This window comes from Eucalyptus grandis, chromosome 8 (assembly GCF_016545825.1).
Source record: "Eucalyptus grandis isolate ANBG69807.140 chromosome 8, ASM1654582v1, whole genome shotgun sequence".
Classification (NCBI taxonomy): Eukaryota; Viridiplantae; Streptophyta; class Magnoliopsida; order Myrtales; family Myrtaceae; genus Eucalyptus; species Eucalyptus grandis.
In genome coordinates, this window is record NC_052619.1 from 46,392,128 (window position 1) to 46,407,540 (window position 15,413).

Here is a 15,413-nt window from a genome sequence, read left to right on the forward strand (position 1 = left end):
AGGATGATTTGAAGGCTGTGCTTGAAGACAATAAATCAGTGAATCCATCTTCACTCTATGAGGAGGATTCTGATGAAGAAGAATATTCAAAGGAACGCAGCTTCCTTAGGCGGATAAATCTTGATGCGCTGGTCTAGTTCTGTTGGATAGCTTGGTCACGACTTCTGAGGGAACTACTCTCTTTTTATTATTATTGCCATGTCTTTAGAAGGGATCTGCTTCTTTCTTATGATCATTATGGGGTGTTTAACGTATGAACTTTTTATTATTATGCCAGCTTCATTTGATTTAAACTCAAGTGCAACTTCATGGCAAGTGTTTCTTCTTTTTCATGTTTCCTTGTCAAGCGGATCATGATCTCCTTGATAAATGTCATGTTCTGCGCAAAAGGCTTAGTTACATGTCATTTACATATCATTTACTGATTTCGTAGCAAGCTTTCATATTTGGACTAGTCTGGTTGCTATCCTATGTTAATTCTCAAGCGTCTTATCATGTCCATGTTAATTCTCAAGTTTCAACAATAGTTTGAAGCAGATAGACAACTTCCCACAGATCCATAAACTTTAGCTGAATCAAGGATATTATACATGAATCTCTCTAGTGATGATGATTCACGAGGCAGAGGGTGGGGGTCCCTTGGACTGCTTTTTCAGTCCAAAATTCCATTAGTTAAGAATTGTCGTGACCTAATCTCGAATGCATCACCTAGGGTTTGGCTAATGGATTACTAAACCCAAACTTAGCTCGGGCGCTCTCAAACCCATACCAATTCACGACTTATGTTCAAGTTCTTAATATGTAAATGATTTTTCAATTATGAGTCGCCATTAATATATTTTTGGTAGGTTGATTAGAAACCTAGGTAAAATAATGGGAGATTTACTTTACTAATTGTGAGTTCAGGATTTGATTACGCTAGATTTCTCTAACGCTCTTTCGGTACCTTTCTTTTTATTTCGAAAAAATGTTTTGTAGGCAGCTCGAATTGATTTTAATTTACTCCTTAACATGTGAGGTGATCATGCAGGTGTGCAAACTACCAATTTAACACCCAAATAAAATAATAAATAAATTATAAGACTTACCTCATAGCAACAAAAGCATCTGCAATGTTAGATAGAATTCACATCAATAGCCCTATATATAATTTCTAATTAACACGCAATCACTTAATTTTTATTTTCACTTGTTTAATGAGAATCATGCTATGCACGCTACTAATCTAACATGAAGCAACGACTACATGACATAAGTATAATATTTTTGTGTTTTCTTAATAAGCATGAAATCTATCGTAGAGAAAGAAACTACTTTATTCTAAGACAATGGTTTTTTTTTTTTTTTTACTTTATGTAAAATTCGAAATTAAAAAGAATAGTAGAAAGTGTCTATCTAGATTAAGATATCATCCAACTTATAGTAGAAATTAGATTAAGCCAAATCCTAATTTAAACTAGAATGTTATCTTAACTAGGTAATCCCTAACCTAAAATGCAATCTATCTAGGAAAAATTATCTAAACTTATTATTAACTTGAAAAATTATATAGAATTAAATTAAACATGCAATCTTATCCCGATATGCAATGACACGTGCAGAGAATACTCTAATTCTAGGCTTTTTTTTTTTTTTATAAAATTCGAAATTAAAATTGTCCAGTAATTAAACGTGCAATCTAAATTAATGAAAAGAGAATATAACATCCTAAATTAATTTTTTGGTATTTTTATTTAAAAAATTCGAAATAAAATAAATTTCCTAATCTTAAACATGCAAACTACCCTAAAACAAGCGATATTCTAACATGAATATAATCTAACTCAAATATATCTTTTAGGTTGTTTTTTTATTTTTATTTTTTTTATTTACGGAAACAAAATCGATTCAAACAACACAACAGCAAATTAGGCAACCATCTAAGAAATTGATGAATCGTATCTTGAGCATAAGATCGGATTAACCAATTTTTTTAACAAATTTGCGAATCGTATCCCGGGCGTGAGATCGGATTGGCGATTTTTCCGTGCGATTGCGAGTCATATTTTGGGCATGTAATCGACTGTCAATCGTATGCACACTGTAAAATTAAGGATTAATCCCTAATTTGAAAGACTACTTGGGGAACATGGGACAAGATAACATCGTTCGGGGTTTAATCAAGAATGCAACACCTCAAACGAGCAAACGAAATATTCGAGAATTAATTTAGATGGGAACTTTACCTACCTTGATTATTGTTTCCTAGTTTGGATGGGTATCAGTCACGATCAACTTTGCTTCATAGTAGCTGGCTCACGATAGCGTCTTGGGAATCGCTCACGACACTCGACGGTGGAAAGGGCTCTTGGCTCAGTGAGGGCTGCGTCGATGTTGTCGGACACAACTGAAAGTCTTCAAGTGGACTTTCTGGTTTGCCGGACGTCCCCTCTTCGAATTGCCTTACTAAATTTTAATATAACCTCCACTAGAGTTCCTTTGACCACCGTTTGAAGTTCTCTTAACCTGCAGAGGCACAAAAAAAAAAATTAATGCAAAGAGCGCCAAGAGGCTTTCGGTGTGACGCAAGACCAGCAGCGCCGTCGACGGCAGGATGGAGCAGCTACAATATTCCGGTGCAAGGTCACGGGCAACTTAGTCGTCACAATGCGGGTCTTCTCGGATCAGCACAAGTAGTAGGGACGCCCCAGATAAGTGACAGCAGCAACGTCGTCCACCTTGGTACTGAAAGCAGCAGCGTCTTACTCAAGTCAGGCGTGGATGGAAGCTCGGCAAGGATCAGCAAGCAATAACTCGTCACGGACAAGGTTTGGGATGACGATCAGAGCAGCAGCGCGGCAGGGCAGCAATCTCGGTTGTCTCCAACCAGGGAGGTGGATTGCGAGCGGCAGCGATTTGGGCTTGTGGCAGCGGCGCAAGTAGTGGACCGGCGGCAAGACTCAGCAGCGTCAGTGCGAAGCTCGCAGCAAGAATACAACGTCCGGCTGTGGAGATGGAGGAGCTCAGTCGCGGTCCTCTGGGGAAGAAGACGACCCACTCCTCCTCCCTTTCTCTCTCTCAATGTGCCGTGTTTTCAATGTATTGTCGCCACCTTTCCCGATCGAAAGAGAGCGCCCCTTTTATATGCAAAGGAAAGGAGCCATCAAGGAAAGAAACAAAATCACATATTGCACGGTCAAGACACGATTTCTTTTTTCAATTTCCTTCCACCTTTGACCATGCAAAAATATTCTCCTTTTTGGTCTTATATGCTCGGGCCATATGTAACCAACCCATCCGCATCCTTTTCTTTCCTTTATTTTTCTTTCCTACAAACAAGAGAATCGGTCGCCTTAATATTCGAAGAATTATGGCCATATGAAATATTCTGCTGATGATAGCCTGATTAATTTCTAAGTTGACACAATGTAATTTTCGGTTATGGACTTAGTTCAATTAATTTCATTTCATGGACTCAAACATGGTAATTGGGCTCCAAACCATACCTGCATCGATCCAATTATTTCAATAAGCTAAGAACTATTCGCTCAAGCTCATCTACCTAAATCCATCTTTCACCAGTTCAATTTATATGCAAAAGGCAATTAATGCTCCTAAAAACTATTTGCTATGCAACTAAATTTTAATATTTTTGTTTAGGGGTTAAAAAATTAATCCCTAATTTTTAATGTGATAAACAATTAATCAGGTTGCCAAAATTTAGGTGGTTAACAAGAATGAGCAAAATCATCCATGACTTCGACTGATGGCTTAGCCATAGAGCGAGACTTTAGAGCTTCCAAAGCCAATTCAACTGCGGGAACAAGATTATCTCCTGAGCCAATGCTTGTCCCTTCTCTCTTTCGTCTGAAGAAAAACCCAACTGTAACGTTGATTGGGTGTTTCTGATTTTGTTAACTGAATCCATTGTATAATTCACAGGGTTAATTGTTTGACTACTAGTTTTCTGAAATTAGTTTTAGTGTTTTTCTATTATATGAGATGTCCTGGTCAATTTAGATGGATAATTTTATTCCATTGTGACACCATTTCCTGTAAAATTTTCTGAGAGGATCGCTGCTGTCTATCAGTGTAATGCTGCAATAAAACCGGCGTGCTGCCGTTGGGTCTTGTTGATTGTTATGGATGAGAACCGTTCATATTTTGTTTGGGAGGCAAGTTTATTTATAATCTCACCCTATTGATAGGTATTCATTAGCATCTGTTCGTTTTTCTTCTCGAACCAATAAAGTTGTTAGTTTTTATATTGTGATCTAGTCGATTCCTCTGCTGTTACTAAAGAGATTGCATGGGATAGGTGCAGTAGTCTTGTGTCGTAACGGAAGGCTTCTTTGTGATGAAAGGTTTTGAGCTTATAGCAGGTCGCTCGCCTGTTTTTGTACCTCGTTATCTTAAAGCTCTAGAGCCTCCTGCTTTCTTTAACATCATTTAGACACAGTACTTTACATGGTTTTCGCTGCGAATTATCTCAATTTACAACAAACAGTTTTAAGCAACTAAAATCTTGTACATGGAAAGATAACTTCCTACAGCTGAAACAGCGATGTCGTGCACCGATCTATCTAGTCAATGTAGTCATTGATGATTGATAGGCAGAGAGCGAGGGTGATAAAGAGTCCCTTGGACTGCTTTGTTCGGTCCAAAATTCCACTGAGGTAAGAATGGACAAGATCATGCATAAATTTGAATGATAGCTTAGTCGTAGAATGAGAGTTTAGAGCTCCTAAAGCCATTGACACATGAGTGAATGAGATTATCTCCTATAGCCAGTGCTTGTCCCATCTCTTTTTCGTCTATAAAAACCACCTGTTACGTCGACCAAGTTTCTATGATTCTGCCTAACTGAATCCTCCTTTAACCACCCCCTCCTCCCCAAAAAAGAAGCAAGCTCATCGTTGAATTCATGATTAAAAAAAGTAGCACTCACACTCCATTTCTCATTCCCCGTTATTAAAGTATACTTCGTAATCAAAATAACCTTTTTCCATCATGAAGTTCAATTTCATCAGGATCATTATCGATAGAAATGGAACCATCAATTTTTTGTCAGAGTTGAATAACTAACATATATTCTTTTTCAACAAATTATCTGAACTTGTTCGTGCAAACATCTTTAAATTGCTTATCAATGACATGTTGTGTTCTGAGGAGGGCTCTGGGTTAAAAGAGTTATATTCCTCTAGGTTGTACTTTTCCACCTTATCTCAATTGGCGATCAGGTACCCATCAAAGAAAGAGTTCATACTTTCACTTATTTGCATGGTAGACATTCCCATCCAAAAACCATCTTTCACATAAATAGGAACTCAATGATGTCGCTCATTATATAAAAAGCCACGCCATTCATTTTCACGAACATCAATTGCTAGAACATACATCCCTAAGCTATTTAAGATTCTTCAACGGTTAAGGATCATAGGCAATAGTATGTAAAGTCACATTGACAAGTTGAAAAGTCAATATATCAACCTAATTTTCTAGGATCTCTTTTCATGATATACCATAACAACCATCGATGCTTAGAATTGAAAAACACGCGCTCAACTGCATTTTGAATTGTCTTGTGCCGGTTGGTGATGATAGTTCCTCCAATCAAAGAAAACCAAGGATGATTCGAAGGTTCTGCTTAATGACAATCAATTAGTGAATTTAGATTCACTCTGTGAGGATTCTCAGGAACCAGAAGATTCAAATATAGACCCTCCATTTTGTTGGCAATATCTTCCAAGAGAATACTTATGCAAATGTCACATGCATATAGATGAACGGGAAGCCAGTGACAGCGAAACAAATCAAACAGGGAATGCGGAGTGTAGTGGTGAAACAGATTGAATGAACATTTTTATGGGGGTCAAGCTTTGTTGGATAGCTTGGTCACCACTTCTGAGGGAAGGAAACTGCTTTCTTATTATTATTACGGAGTTCTAATGTACAGGCTTTTCATTATCATGCCAACTAAATTTGATTTAAAAGTGAAATCACGAGCACACCGGTCATGAGTCCATCAAGAGAAATCATCGTAATATCTAAATTCAAGTGCAAATTCATCGCAAGTGTTTGTTTTTCATGATTTCTTGTCAATCGGATCATGATCTCCTTGATACATGCCATGTTCTGAGCAGCAGGCTTAGTTACGTGTCATTTACATATCATTTACTGATTTCACAGCAAGTTCTCTTTTATTCGAGTCTGACTGCTACCCCGTGTTAATTCTCTAGCATCTTACCATGTCCGTGTTGATTTTCGAGTTTCGACGACAGTTTTAAGCAGCCGAAGTCTTGTGCACTGAAAGATAACTTCCAACAGATTCGTGACCTTATAGCTGAAGCAACGATGTCACACACCAATCTCTCTAGTGCTTGATAATTGATGAGGCAGAGAATGAGGGTGATCGTCCCTAGGACTGCTATGTTCAGTTCAAAATTCCACGAGGTAAGAATTAGCAAAATCATCCATGAATTTGAAAAATGGCTTAGCCGTAGAGTAGGAGTTTAGAGCTTCCAAAGCCATTGACGATTATACGAACAAGATTATCTCCTACCGCCAATGCTTGTCTCTTCACTTTTTGGCCTGAAGAAACCCCATTCAGTGACGTCCGCTGGATGTTTGTGATTTTGCCTAACTGAAGCAACTGTATGATTCATAAATTTAATTGTTTTAACAACTAGTTTCGTGAAATTGATTTTAGGTATTTCTATTAGATGGATAAATTTATACCATTCACACCATTTCGTGTAAAATTTTCTGGGAGGTTTGCTGTTGAACCTCAGTGTAATGCTGGAATAAACCGGTGTACTATTGCCATGTCTTGTTTATTGTCATGGATGAGAATTGTTCTTATTTTGTTTGAGAGGCAAGGTGTATTTTTAATCTCACCCTGTTGGGAGGTATTCATTAGCATCTATTTATTTTTCTTCTCAAACCTATGGAGCTGTTTGTTTTTATATTGATCTAGTAAGGATTTATGCTCTGCACGGGTTTGGAAATACGAACTATGGATGGAAAGTCAAATTATAATTTCGAAAATAGTATTTAGTGGAAGACTCTAGTCGAGCCTTACAAATGGCAAAAGAGACAACAGAGCATAGGAGAACTTTCTGTTAGTATTTGAAAATTTTTGAAGCCCTGGGCATTCTATGTGAAAATACGGTAACAGTAGATGATGCTGATTTTGCTACATCTCGGTTTTTTATATTACTCTGATTTGGACAGTATAATGGAAATCTCAATGGAAATTTAGTGGGACGATTGGATTTGCTCTATTATGGATAGGAAATGTGCAGTAGTAAAGACAGTTGTATTGAACTTGCATGCACCAAAAGAAAAAACTCAGTCCTGATGCTTTCACAAATATGAGATGCCGAGAATGTTCATTTTGCTTAAAGTGCATATCTCATCACAAGGTACTGTATGTTTTCCTAAAGAGCTAAAATGGCTTTAATGGACTAGTGTGCCCCGAATCTAGAATTTGGCTCTAGTCTAAAGAAACTTGTTGGACTAGATGTCTAGGAAAGTCATATCGAAGGGTTGGGAGGCAAATTTAAGGTAGGCTCTTGTGATGAATTGCTTTTCCTTTTCCTTTTTGTAGCTATCAATATTTGTAGAGTTTAATGACTGTAGTAGTATGAGTTTGCAGCAGGAGGATGATCTAGGAGACGTGCTCCGACACCCTCAGCCGATAGAAATAGATATAGAGGAAGACAATAAAGTAGACACCGAGGAAGAAGATAGTCTAAGTGAAACATAAATAGAGAAAAACCGATCAACTTAACGAAGAAATGATTATTTTTAATTATGGAGACACTGTGGGTTCCACTCACACCGACAATTATATGAGTGCTGGCTTGCAAAACATGCCTATCATACTGGTCACGATTTGTTGAGAAAGTGACTCTAGGGGAAGCGAACTGGGTGATTTCGATTCCAATGCCTTTTGCTTTTCACATATTTTGTCTCCAATCAAAATTTTAAATGTTTGCTCCTTCAATTTAAATTCAAAATATATGAAATACAGGTTTCGTATCATGCTATTAGTACTGACATGGTTGAGGAACCATGTTCTCTTTCTTTATGAATTGTGATGCAGAGTGCAGCAATCCAAATTGCCTGTTGAATGGCCGTGGTTTTTCAAGTTGATCTGTGAAATCTATCACATAGGCCTTTGTCACATCTCTTAATCCAATTAATGATGCCAATACTTCAGACTCTAAGACTCTTAGATAATAAGTTTTGCTCAATCTGAGATAATCTAGGAAAGTGTTGATCTAATTGTCTCAAAGATCAAAGGTCTATACATGGAAGGTTAGTTGATTCCTCTGTCGTTACAAAACAGATTGCATTGGATAGGTACAAAGTCGGGGGTCATAACTGGAGGCTTCTTTGAACTGTAATGTTTTGAGTTTGTGAAAAGGTTGCACGCCAGTTTTTCTCAACTCAGAACAAACAGTTTTAAGCAGCTAAAATCTTGTGCACGGAAGGACGACTTCCAACAATTTCGTGACCTTTATAGCTGCAGCAGTGATGTCACACATGGATCTCTCTAGTCAATGGAGTCATTGATGATTGATGAGGTAGAGAGCGAGGGTGATGAGAGTCCCCTTGGACTGCTTTGTTCAGTTCACGAGTTAAGAAAATCATTCTTGAAGATGTATAAGGGTATAGCCGAAGAGTGAGAGTTTAGAGCTTCAGAAGCCATTGACAACTGCGTGAACAAGATTTATCTCCTACTGCCAGTGCTTGTCCCTTCTCTCTTTCGTCTGAAGAAACCCTGCTCTGTACAATCCACCAGATGTTCGGGATTTTGCCTAACTCAATCTGGCTTTAAAACCCCCCATCCTCCCACAAAGAAGCAGACCCATCGTTCAAAGAGATTCACAAAAGTAGCACAAGCCCTTCATTATTCATTCCTCGGCATCCAAGTACCCTTCGGAGTCATCATGCTTTTTTCCGTAATAAAGTTTCAATTTCATCAGACATTAGTGGAAATGGAACCTTCGATTTTGGTCAGGGTTGAATAACAAACACATTCATTTTCAACTCTTCTTGAAATTCTCTGAGCTTGGTGTTCGTGCAAACATCTTGAAATTGCTTCTCTATGCAATTTTGTGTTATGAGGGGGAATGTGGGATTAAAAGAGCTATAATCCTCGAAGTTTTCCTTTTCCACCTTATATCACAATTGGCGATTGACACATCCATCAATGAAAGACTTCATACTTTTACTTCTTTGCATGGTAGACATTCTCACCCAAAAAATATCTTTCACATAAACAGGCATTCAACCATTTTACTCATTATGTAACTTGCCAACCATTTGTTCTCATGAAGATCAATCGGTCACACATGCTATCCCAAGCTATTTCAGATTCTTCAATAGTTAAGGATCATAGGCAATAGTATTTCAAATCACCGTGACAAGTTGAAATTCAAGATATTGACCTAATTTTTAAGGAACTCTTCTCATGATATGCCTTAAGCACCATCGATACTTAGAATTGCAGGACACACTCAAAGATAGCCAAGTCTTAAACTTTATTGCCTTTTCGATCTTTCTCACCAAAGGCAAGATTCTCATACTGTCCTGCCTCAACAACATACAGGTTAAAATACCATTTCTTCCCTTATCACACTTTCTCCGTCAATTTAATTTCCTTTTGCCACAATAAAAAAATTAAAATGAATTTGCAGATATCTCTCAAGTCATCATCTCAAATGATCCTTACCCAACCAAAATAATGGACATGAACCAAAATAGGCTTTCATTCTGCGTTATCACAAGAAGAACAAATTGTACGCTTGTTTTTAGTGACTTCTCAACATATTACAATCATCAACTCTGGACAGCAACAAATGATAAATTTATCTTTGTAGCTGCCCTCAAAGAAAGGCAAATCTTTGCTTGCTGCTTCTTGTTAGCCTCATATCATGGACAAACAAAGTGGAGTAGCTTGTGCATCAAATTCAAGAGTGTCTGTACCGTGCGCTGCAAGATCAACTTGAATGTCAAGCTCATGAACATATTGTGCAGAACAAGTCCAGATGACAATAGTTTATCATTGCTGGAAATCAACTAGAGACTTCACTGGAGTTCCTCTTGCTCGGGCCTTGTGAATCATCATAGTTAGGCTGGTCACAAAGGCACATCATAGAATTTGCACATAAGTAATCCTCCTCTTTGGGCTCATCAACAATAACTCTATTACTCTACGATGACTTGACTGTGACATCTTCTCATTTGCCAGATGTACAGCAACTTCAAAATTATCATGTGAAATTGTCCCATACTGATGCAAATCCAGTAAAGCCACAAACGCTTTACGATCTAAGAGAAAAGTTCTCTTAAATCCAAGATATCTACAAAAAATGTCACAGTTTGCACACAGCTTTTTGAAGGCAAATGGGATAGGCCTAATTAATTTGACTTGTTCTTCCAAGGAAAATAATGGAAGAACATCAATCAAGTTAACACACAAATAAGCAATCTCAAAGGTCCTAAGATAGGATTGCAATCGACAACTAACCAATCGGTTAACATCCCCTTCTCACGTTCAATTAGGACAGATCCACTATAATCGACAAATGACCATATGTGATCTTTCAGTGAATACTCAAAACAGGACAAACAAAAATCAATTCTTTGTTGCAACCCGTAAAAAGACATGCAAGAATCATGTAGGTGACAGGAAAAAAAAATCGTCATAAGCAGCACTAGTGGCGCTTCAGAAGATTTCCATTTCGTGCATGTGATTTTTTCAGGCTTCAATGAGATTGATATTCAGCAGGTTTGACACCACTAGTTCGGCATTTAATGCGTTGATATAATAGTGTTCCAACGAACTCGTAGGCTGTCAACACGAAACCATAGCTGAAATTCACCCACGATTTCAAATTCGATCGCTACACCAGCATAATAATCAAACATGCAGACAACACAAGTCGAAGACTGCGGAAACAAAACCCCAATTAAAAAAGCAATCGAACAATAAATACATAGAGAACGAGACACAAGCCAGCAATCAACAGCCAAGCATCTGGAATTAACGAAACAAATGACAACTATGAATTACCTGTAGCGTGTTGGAGTAGCAACAATGGCGAGTCCGCCGGCAGAAAGTGCCTGGCCAGCCATTGCTCTAAACTAATTGAATTCTCTCTGGTTGCCTCCGTCATCATCCTCTCCGACAATCATCACCACCTCGATCACCGTGACAAGAACCATCAGGCAAAGGAGAGACGAAGAAGAAGCCATCGACGGAGAGAGAGACTGAGATAGAGAGTGAAGCGGGCGCAACAGAGTCGCATGATGCACGAAGTAGATCTAGGGCGAGCAAATTGAAAAGGGTGAGCAAAGCGGAGCGAATGAAGTGCAGGGTCGAGCGGAGAACGAGCGGAGCAAAGAAGGCAAAGTGGTGTACGTAGATCTAGGGTTTTAAATCTTTCGAAATGGGGCAAATTTGGATTTTTAGTTAGGTTTTGAGGGCAAAATAAACGCATCCGAAAAGTAAAATTCAAAGCAAATTCCCCTTATTTTGAGTTTTCAACATTCTGTCTAGAATTTCACTTCAAAACTTCTTTGGGATGGTTTCTAATTACATGAAATAATTTTTCTATTCGAAACAAGTTTGGCACTGTTTTTCTTGAATAGAAATCCGTTTAATAAACTTATTTCGTCTTTTTATTTTTTATTCCAGAAATAGGTTTAGAATAGAAATCATAAGTATAAATTTTCTATTTTGCTATTTCTAAAAAAGAAATGAAAAATACAAAATTTTCTCATCGAAATGGTCAACTAATCCTTCATCCATTGCCGTTGACCACCGTCCATCAATTGCCAGCCGCCCGCTGCTGCCCCCCGCGCCACCGCCGCAGCCACCGCCGTTCGTCACTGTTATTTTTCTTAGAAACTCTTCTAGAAATAGAAATAGAAAAATATATTTCTATTCCATAAACTATTTTGGAATAAAATGATTGTCATGCGTGCCTAATTTTCATTAAATTAGCCCTTTAGCGTTTCGAAAATGCTGAAAATTCAAAACAAACCTCAACTTGCCTTAACTTTCCGCATTTCCAATACTAAATTTTCACTTGAAAACTCTTTGAAATGAATTTAAGAAACATTTCTGGTCATAAACATTTCCTCAAGAGGTTTTGGATACTAAAGCCTCTTGAGAAGACTAAACTAAATGCACCCAACATATATTCCAGATAATTGGCTATAAATGATTTATTATCTTTCAAATAACAACTCTTGGTTCCCTACCATGTAAATAATTGCAAAAGTGACTTTGATTATTCTCCCTTTCCACGTCTCCATTACAAATTTCCAGTTGCAAACCAATAAAGATCACAAAATTGAAATAAACCTTCCTCGGGGTTTTGAGTCATTACACCCTCGTACTCTTTCTTTGGACAAAAGTCACAAAACCCCGTCTCTCTCAGTTTCCCGTTTCTTTGGCGACTTGTAGAGTAGGCCGAATTTTCCTTTTATGACCATTGCAGATGATAACGATGCCCCTTGAATGATTATTTGAAAAATAATAGGCCGACTTCTTCTTTTTTGACCCTTGTAGACGGTACCCATGCTCCTCCCAGTGAAGGATTATTGGGAAAAAAAATAATAGGCAGACTTCCCTTTTTTGACACTTCAGGGCTATCCGTGGTGAAAATTTTGAACCCGAAGCACTTCTTGAGGGCAGTAAGATCGAACCATATTATTCACAGGTCTCATGTATTTTTGTGTGATGACCAGAGTAAGGGGATTAGACAAAAAGTCAATGCAATTATAAACCCTGATGTTCAGAAAAGGAGACACTTGAAAAAAAAATTCACACTGACTCTCAAATTTGGCATAGGTTATTTTAATTAGAACATTACAAAAGGACCGAAAATGAACACATCACTCAAATATTTTTTTTTTCCGACTAAAAAAGAAAAAGTTGCGCTCTGATTCTTTCTATTAAAGAGATGAGAACAAGTTTGAAGGCTTTGTATCATTAGTTGTAGCTTTTGTCACCATTGCCATAGCCTTCTACTTCCGAAGTCCATCCAATCTCAAAATTCTCCATAGCCAAGCAGTTCAGAAGGTGATCTCATCTCATTAAGTAAGGCCTCTGGATCGCGAGGATACATGGGGCACAAATGCACTTCAAAATCTCTGATTAGTATAGCACCATCATGCTCATCAAAGGTAATCAGACGTTTCCAGTTGTACCCTGAACATCCATTCAAGGGACAGCCGACCCACATGGCATCCTCAACTCAATCCAAGTCTCTAATGCACACGATCGGCCTAATCAACCAAAATATATCGATTCGTGTCAAAACATGTCGATACCTCCCCCTTTCCTTTGCCCAGCCCTACTCACTCCCTGCAACCTCTATGCAGGATATACTGCAAATATATGTGGTTTTGAGATGCTTTTGGTAGCTTACTTTGGACACTAACTAGAGCAAGCTGCATTGTGAGCTGTTATTATGGGGATTAACGGTTCCGTTTGATTTGAATTTTCAAGAAATCCGAACCGAACAAATAGAGTGAATAGCTGAACTAAATCGAATTGCGATCCAAATCGGATATGAAAACTCGGTTCAATTTGGTTTTTCGGTTTTCCACTTTTTACCTTGTTTACGAGAGCTAAATTGAATAAAAAAATAAGAAAAAAGAGAGATTTTAAGTTGGGCGTTCAGTTTTTGTTAAAAAATTCAATTCGAATTGATTAATTGAATCAGAAAAAAAAAGTTATTTTTTTCATTATTTGAATCGAATTGAAAATGTACGAAATTTCGATCCGGTTCAATTAGCTTTCGATTTTCATTTGATCCGAATCCCTATTGTTATTTCCCCCGGTTTATTTTATGGCCGTCTGCAAGGACAACGAAAATGATCTTTTTCTTATCCTCTGCTGCGCAGAGAAATTCTAGTGAAGACCCACAATTGATTTTGCTACGTGCTTTGAATAATTTATAATTTTGGGCAAATATTCAAAAAAAGTCAGTTTTCAGTTTTTCGTAAATCATAAACCAAACAATTTAACTCAAAATTGAATGGAAAATTAACTCGCGGTTGTTTCTAGAAAAAAATTGAAGAGGAAAAAGCATCACATTCTATCTTCCAATGTCGTCGTCGTCCTCTCCTTCTTCTTCCGAAGCAGGATGGCAGTTTGACGTCTTCCTCCGGTTCAGAGGCGAGGACGTCCACCCCGGCTTCCTCCCTTCACGGCGGCATCAACGCCTCCATCGATGGCGATGGCTCAAGGCCTGGGCGCGAGATCTCATCGGGCACTGACGAAGGCCGTTGAGGAGTCGCTGATCGCCATGGTCGTCTTCTCCAAGGACCACGCTTCGTCCCGATGGTGCTTGGATGAGCTGGTGAAGGAAGGTAATGGAGTGGAAGAGGCTCAAGGGGACAACTGGTGTTGCCCCTGTTCTACGGGGTGGAGCCTAGGGAGATTCGATGGCAGAGAGACGGAGAGGGTTATGGCAAGGCATTGGCCAATCGCTGATTTTTCCGGTTGGCATTATTATGACCATGGGTGTTAACAGTATTCCTGTTCGACCTGTAAAAGAATATAGGATTCACTAATCTGTTGATACTTGATGGGATCGATTAGTGCGTTAAGAGTCTTGCTTTGGAATGTCACGGAGTGATTGTTTCCTTCGTGTTGGTTTTTATTTAGTTCAATGGATCGTACATTACCACTAATTCCCACTCCCTTTGCTACTTTGTTTTGGCAGAGATGAGATCAAGTTCATTGAGGGCATTCTCAGAGAGATCTTGACTATAATAGGACGAGTACCCTTGAGTGCTGCCAAGCATCCTGTCGGTGTAGGTTGCCAGGTAGAGAAAGTAAGGCTGCGTTTGGCAGTCGGGATAAAATTCGGGATAGGATATAATTTATCAAATCCTACGTTTGGTGCTCACTCGGGATAGGATAAAGTCGGATATAAAGGGGATATAGACAGGATAAAATTATCCCATGGGGGAGGTGGGATAAAGGTGGATAGGATTTCTAATGTCCATAATAGGAAAGTTATTTTTCTTGAATAACAAATTTATTAAATTAACAAAATTGAAATTATATTAAAATATAAATAATATTTGAATTCTAATTTAAGAAAATAAAAATAAAAAATAAAAATTTAATTAATCTTATTTTAATTTATATATTCAATTTTAATTCTATTTTATAATAAACATTCAATCTATAAATTAAATATTTATATTTATTATATATTTTAGGTATTTTTGTATTTTAAATATGTTAGTACAGTTTACTATTTGATAAATTTTTATTAAAGAATGATGAAAGGGAAAAAAGAAATAATAATGAAAATAATATAAAAAAGAGGAAAAATAAAATAAATAATAAATAATAAATAAATTAAGGAATAGTGTTACGAGATATTTTCACCATC

The 15,413-nt window shown here is 37.7% G+C and overlaps 1 long non-coding RNA gene across 2 annotated transcripts; it reads right to left on the reverse strand.

Annotated features, from left to right (window-relative positions):
- Positions 1-9,734: 9,734 nt before the first annotated feature.
- LOC104457326 lies at positions 9,735-11,426 on the reverse strand. 2 transcript variants are annotated; one of them, XR_005545564.1, is made up of 2 exons: positions 11,066-11,426; positions 9,735-10,124 (listed from the first exon to the last, which is right to left on the reverse strand). It is a non-coding gene; the product is annotated as an uncharacterized LOC104457326 (long non-coding RNA). The 2 variants fall into 2 exon arrangements; XR_727507.3 differs by having other exon boundaries at positions 9,735-10,352.
- Positions 11,427-15,413: the final 3,987 nt, after the last annotated feature.